The sequence below is a fragment of the Lepeophtheirus salmonis genome, chromosome 13, assembly GCF_016086655.4.
Source record: "Lepeophtheirus salmonis chromosome 13, UVic_Lsal_1.4, whole genome shotgun sequence".
Classification (NCBI taxonomy): domain Eukaryota; kingdom Metazoa; phylum Arthropoda; class Copepoda; order Siphonostomatoida; family Caligidae; genus Lepeophtheirus; species Lepeophtheirus salmonis.
In genome coordinates, this window is record NC_052143.2 from 16,286,735 (window position 1) to 16,294,087 (window position 7,353).

Consider the following 7,353-nt stretch of genomic DNA (forward strand, 5'->3'; position numbering starts at 1 on the left):
TATTTTATTTTCCTTATTCTTTGTCAGATTTGTTTGATATTTCATTTGATTTTGTTATCTTACATGGAAAAGTATTTATATTTATTTAAGCCTTTCTTTTCACAGTATATGTATTATTTTTTGAGTTTTGGATAAACCAACTAAAATCAATAATATACAAAAGTGGTCTAAAAAGTTTTCAACCTAACAAAGATACATGAAATTTATCCCCAATTTATATTTTTAAAATTTAACAAAGTCTTTTTATAACTCAACAAACTTCTCCCAGCGATGTTTCCATCTCTGTAACACACTCAAAAAATAATCAAGATTTTTAGTGGCAAAATAATTGTTCACAAGACACTTTTCTTTTTGATTCAATTAATTGGAATTGGATTGACTTAGATGCGTTAAATTTTAATAAAATGAGTTTTTATTATTTTTATAATGTTTTTATCTATTTTAAGGTTACACTTTTGAACAAAATATTTAGAGACATCTAGATACTCGATTTTGTCCATTTTAATAGAAAAACTTACAATAGCTCCCTCTAACGACTGGTTAATAACAACAACAACTACGTGTCCAGAATGGATTAAACTTTAGAAAGTAACTTTCAACTGATAGATGTGACAAGCTTTTATCTACTTGTGCTTTCATCTTCACGTTGACGTTGGAAACTTTTCAGGCCACCCTCGAATGTATATAATTACAGAAATCTTTTTAAAGATATTTTAGTACTTTTTATTAATCTCACAAGATGAAAAAGGAAATTCTTTGATAGTTGTGTAATGTATATCAAAGACATAGTCTACCCCAGGATATAAAAAAAAAATTAAACGTATCTATTTATTTAGTAAACAACACGTAATTTAATTTAATAACTGCTATAAAATTTGTGATATTATAACATGTAGTTAAATAAAACGTTTTGAGACGTAAGTCTTGAAACTTGTACAATCTGTATTTACAAATTTTAATTGGTACAGGACATGTATACTTAGTGAAGATTTTAAATTCAGAAAATTTAAGGTTAATGTTTATTAAAATTTATTTCTTAAAACTATAGACACAATAATAGACTCATGGTGTTCGTATTTGGAGTGCATCTTTATGATTTTGTATTTTTTCTTATTCAACTTTTGTAAGCTGAATCTAAAGAGGACGCATTCATAAACATAGATCTTAAGATTGCCAAAATATGAAGGTCTAAACTTGTTCTGGATTTCACCCTGTACAGTATACAAGGTGCGATAACATAACTTCCTTTTTTATTTTACGTAAACATTAGGCTGTAAATTAGTGCACTGTGGGCGGGGTTTCATTCTAGATGCAGATTCTGGAGCTTTTCTTGATAAATAGCTATGATACATTGGCATAATGAGGAATGTGCGGTTACCTCCGATAATAATTATTACACAAACAAGGTTTGACGTCATGTTTGATAAATCAAAACTAATGGCAATTTAGTTTCAGAGTTATTTTTGGTGTGATTTATGAAAATCAATTAATTTCTTCAAGTTTAATAAACAAAAACCGATGTTTTTCAATTTATTTTCACAATTTGAAATTTCCAAATTCTGTAAGAGTAAAAGCCTCCACATATAATGATTCTAGAGAGCTACAATTAATTTCACGCAATAATTCTAAATTTGTGATGTTTGTTCAAATCAAGTAATTAGAAGTTGATTTTTTTAAAGAATCTGACATCTGCAAAATCGTCGATTTCCAGGTATCTAATCATCCTCAACTATAAAATGGCATACATTTAGCCAATGCAAATGCACTTTTTGTTTAAAATAATTATTCTTCTATAATCTTTGAATAAGAAACAATTTAAAGTTCATTTAAAAAATGAAAGTTAGCACTGAATATTAAAATAATGAAAATATTACAGATTTTATATGTTTATCTCGTATCAAAATTATATTTTCTATAAACAATACAAAATATAAAATTTCTAAATGATCTTCTTTGACGTTTTTAAATATAGACACACTAATATTTCATTGACAAAATTTGTAATAATTGTAAAGTTTATCAATAAATTTATGGTGAAGTTGAAGTAGCAAAGAATATTAGCTCAGTGGACAACACGATAAGAAAAAGTTATTAAAGATAATACATAAATCAATACTTACACTTAATTGGTATAACGCCATCTGAGAAATAAAAGAAAAGAAAAAATGTTAGCAATAGTCTAAATTCACACAGTTTGGGATATAGTTATTTTATTTATGAATATATCAGAGAATTATTCTTATTAAAAATCTTAAAAGTTCCCAGGGACTTTGATAGGAGGCGGTTAATTAATTAATCTATCGCGAGTATCAGTATAATTTATATGTAGAAAAAAATATGGCAATGACTATTTTACATATTAGAAAAAATATCTATATTTATAAATATCTAACATTTATTTGTGATAATTATGGAAGCAATTTTTATGTTACCCAAAATAGAAAACAGTTTTATTTTTCTGTTCCCTTGAACATTAAACATTTGCCACGTCTTAACAAATGGGTAAACTTGTTCTAGTTTTCAGATTAAACCAAAATCACTACTGAACTATTAAATATAAGCCACTAGTATTTCCTTTATCTAAATATATCTGCATATACAGCGCTATTCTATTAAAGAGATCAATTTTTCCTATACACTTGTAATATTGAAAACGCTATCAAGAAATGTAATATTCACATAATTGTTTTCAATTGTATTTTACCCTCTTGCCTTAGAAAATGTCTCTAAAACTTACCTAATAACTAATTTCCTATGAGAAATTAATATATATTCTTAAAAACCTTTAAGTTTACTTTATTGTTTATATGTTAACAACTCATCTTAAAATAGAAGAAAAATGTGAAAAATTAATAGAAAAAACAGTTCATCGTTTATATAAAAATAAAGTTTTGTGTCAACATGCCTGATTGGATCTCAAATCAAGGCGATTCCACCTATATGTCTTGACGATCTCTTAGCTGTCCAATGGAACCTTTTCTAATCAAGTGGTTCTCAACTCCCAGTCCGAGGATCAATCAGTATTGTCCCGTATAAGAATTAATTAGTTTTTACTGTTTTATTTATTATTATGTATGACTTGCTACTTAATCCACAGTTGGTAGTTAATTGTTTTTGGATTCATAAATTTAATTGACTTTTTGTGTTCCAAAGACAACAAGCTAAAATTATTACTAATGTTTTCCTCACTCTTTTGGCATTTGCATTCATACTAATATTTTATTCATCTTTTACCAATTGTAGATAGAGTAGTAGTCCTCTTATATTATGGTCCCAGTCTTAATCGAAGAGTCCTAAATTTTGAAATGACCATATTTTCCTCACTTGCGGCTCAAAATATAAACCAGCTACCAAAATGAGTTAAAAACAGGCACTCAGATGGTTCCATCTAGTTGTAAGGGAACAAATGAGTGGTTCCTACTGTTTTTTGCGTTACGAGTAGTTTTATTGTTAAAATATCGTTATACTGTTGGAGCAATGTGCAAATAAAGGGTTTACCGGTCTGCAGTTAGAAAATTATTAGGTACCATTGCTCTAATAAATGAAGGTTCAACTTAGCATAACTTTTTCTTCGGGGTAATGAAATATCCACCCCTCCCCTCACTCCAGCATATTACAGTTCATGAAAACATAAACATAGCATAAAACAGAAGTAGACGTAGATAAATTTTTGAAAATGGACAATTTGGCCACGCTATATTGCAGCTATTTTTATCCATTATGGTAAAAGACTTCTCGTTAATCGCCTCCGGGCTAACTTCATGAAGTTGAGCTTTTAATCACGAACATCTTCTCAGAAGTATTAATTTAAAAGCAGAGTTCTTAATTTTTGTTGTCGCAAATTTTTCTTATGCGGGCTTATTGAGGTGGGGGGCAACTGTTTTGGAACTTAGCGTTAATGACATCCGTTTAATTGTATTTAATAGAACGAAGTTCTTGATAGATGAAGAGGTCTGCAGCTCTGCAAATGAAGTAATATGGCACTCCTTTAAAATTTATTTGCTCAAGCAGAAACTTGAGTTAAATGAATGGGTTAATTTGGTCTCATTACGGGATAAAGTTGCCCAAATATTTACTTCTAGGACCCTGACATTTTTGCCCAATAAAAATCTACTTTTTTATGACGTTATTGTGGCTTTGAAAGACTTAATTTAAAATATATATTTTAGAAAATTCAAATTTAGACCTTCATGATTATTATTGTTTTTGTTTTAATTATTATTATTATTGTACCTCTTGCTCCTATTATTTTATTTTATAGCTTTATTTACCCGTCAATTTGTATTGCTTTAATATTATACAAGTTTACTTAGGTCTGTCTAGCTGTACTTGTACATATTTAGTTCTATAAATTCAAATTTTACGGTCAATGTTAATTTTATAGTCGATACTAACCGGCACATTTTACCTCTAGTCGAAATAAAAAATATGATAAAAAATTTAATCTGATGAGCATCAAGAATTTCAAAAAACTATAGCTTAGAATTGAACAACAATCTTCCTTTGAGCTAGACTCTTGAGTAATGTGGCAACCAGTAAATAACTTATAGTTTTCTTTTTTTTAATAAAATATTTAAGTAAATTCTCACGACCTATAATTAAAAAAATAATAAGCAAAGTTACATTTAGATTAAAAACAATACATACTTATAGGTAATGATAAATTCAGAAACAGAATGTCTACTAAATACTGAAATGTGCCTCTTTATAAAACTTGTATAAGTGGTATATATGAAGTGTCTACATTAAAATTGCTTTACAAAAAATTATACAAGATATAGCAATTCCCTTTCTCGTCTTTCTGTAATACAATGTTATCAAGACTTATTCATAACCCTGTAAACTGATTTAATAAAATGATTAATGCATAGAGACAATATATTCATCAAACAATAAAGCTTGAAATAATAACTAAAAGTCATGAAAAGAGATGTTTAAATATTTAATCAAGCTTTTTCCTTGCAATCTAAAATAAAATAAATCATTGTAATAAGGAACTTGTAAATTACAGACACACAAAAAAAGAATTACCGAACGTAAATTCACCATACATTGCATAGACGCATTCCTTGATATGTTGAATATTATTTGAAAAATAATGTTTTGTTTTTTCGAATCAGGCACTTACTATTTAGGTACTTAAATCAACCGTTGAACATTTACAGTTTTATTATCAACCATCCTAATTTATGACATTAAGTTCAATATTTTTATAGATTATCTTTTACAATTTACATATCTGGATGTAATTCTTTATATGTGTAAAATAGAGTAGATAATATATATGTACGTTACAGGCAATGTGTAAAATGCCCGGCACTCTATTAAATTTCAAATAGGGTGGTCATTTTATGTTCATTTACATTGTTTGGTAAAATGTTCGTAGATAATTTGATTATTAATTAATTGCATCAATTTAATCATTAAGGATTTAATTCAGATACAATTTCATTGCAAGTAATTTGATGATCTTGTGTATTTTCATTGAAATTTATATTGTAGTAAGATAATCAAATTAATATCTGATAAGAAATTGTCACAGTCACATTATAGATCCCTGTTGTAGGGAAGCACTTCATTTTCGTAAACTGTGAGCCGCCGTGTATTATAATATATTCGAAGGGGGCCTTGATACTCAACATGGTAATAGATATAGTTATTTATTAAACTTAACAACCAGATGCCTATTTGTACAACCTGTTGGGCTATGTATATTTGGCAAAATAAAATTGAGTGTCTTGTCACAATTTCTAATCATACTATAATTTGATTGTCTTAATACAATATAAATTATAATCAAAATGCACTACATCAAGGATTTCTAACCTTTTAATGCAATGGGCCGCAATGCCACTTGAAATATTTTAATGGGCCGTATAAAAATGACTATAAGAAAAAACTATTCACTACAAATTTATTTCAAATTTAGACTAAATTTAAAAAAACAAAACAAATCTAATTTATCAACACCGAACAGCTTAAAAAAGCTAATCTGGCAACACTGTTAGAGTCTCAGAAAATATCAGATATCATCAAATATTTTGCAAGGTTTGTAGGTATGTATTAGAACAGTGCTATGCGCTTTGATGATATTGCGACAACATTGCAAAAAAATACTACTTGAAGTGAGAATGAGACGTGGGCCACACGTAAAGATTAGGTGGGTCCATAGTGGGTGCAATCCACAGTTTAGACATCCCTACATTAGATAATCAAATTTATTACCATAAAGTTGTATCTTAATCAAATGCTTAATTATCAAAATTGCTTGCAATAAATTGTTAAATAATCAAGTTACCCGTAATAATTTTACCTGGCAATGTAAATGAAGTCTAAATTACCATTTACCACTATTTTGCACATTGCCCACACTGATAGGCATTATGGAAAATGCCCGATTTTTTATATTGTCTGTTACATATATATTTATTTAATCCCTTGCCAATTTTGTAAGTTAGCCCACTGACAAAGAAAAGAACAAACAATAACTTTAAGGGTAAGTTTGTTTGAACAAAAATAAGTGTTTGAAGGAAGACAAATGCTGACTATTCTGATCTCAATGCATTGACTGGAAACTTACTGGGGGGTATTTCCCTGCGAAAGGGGAAATGCAGGCTTAATTGAATCCTCCAGGAAATTTCGAACGACAACCTCCATCCCTCAGTGAAAGGCACTATAAATATATCGAGAAATTAGTCTTCCAATACGGCAATGAGACAAAACATGGCAACAGAAGAGTCGCTTACGAAGCACATTAAGGTCATGTAGTGGCTTAGCAAGTCTCCAGACCTCATTCCCATATAAAGTCAGAGGGAAAACTTACAAAATCGGTAAAGGATCCAATATTTATTTATTTAACATTATCTTGAAGTTCCATTTTATAAAATTACAATTTTTTTAACTGTTTATCCTACTATGACAGCAAACTCAACTAATAAAGTCAGTTATTTATCTTTTCTTCATCCATTATCTTCCTTTGGTTAATGTTTCGAATGAAATGTATCAAACAGCACACACACTGGTGCCTTAGTATAACATAACGGATTATCATGTTTGTCTTATTTGGCTTTTCAAAAAGAGTAAAATATTTTTTTTTTATCTTTTCTAAAACAAATCAAACTTTTTGCTTCAGAATTATAGTATATTTATAAATGCTGCTATGAATCAATCAATTTTAAAATTCAATCTCGTCTAGTTGATTTACTTAACAAACTCGATTCAAATTTATTTTGAACAAAATATATTTAATTTATTCAACACTACAATATGTGGAGGAATGATGATATTGGGTGACGACGAAGTATTTTTAAGTATTTTTTCTTTTTCGTTTTGAGACTAAAGTGGATAGATACG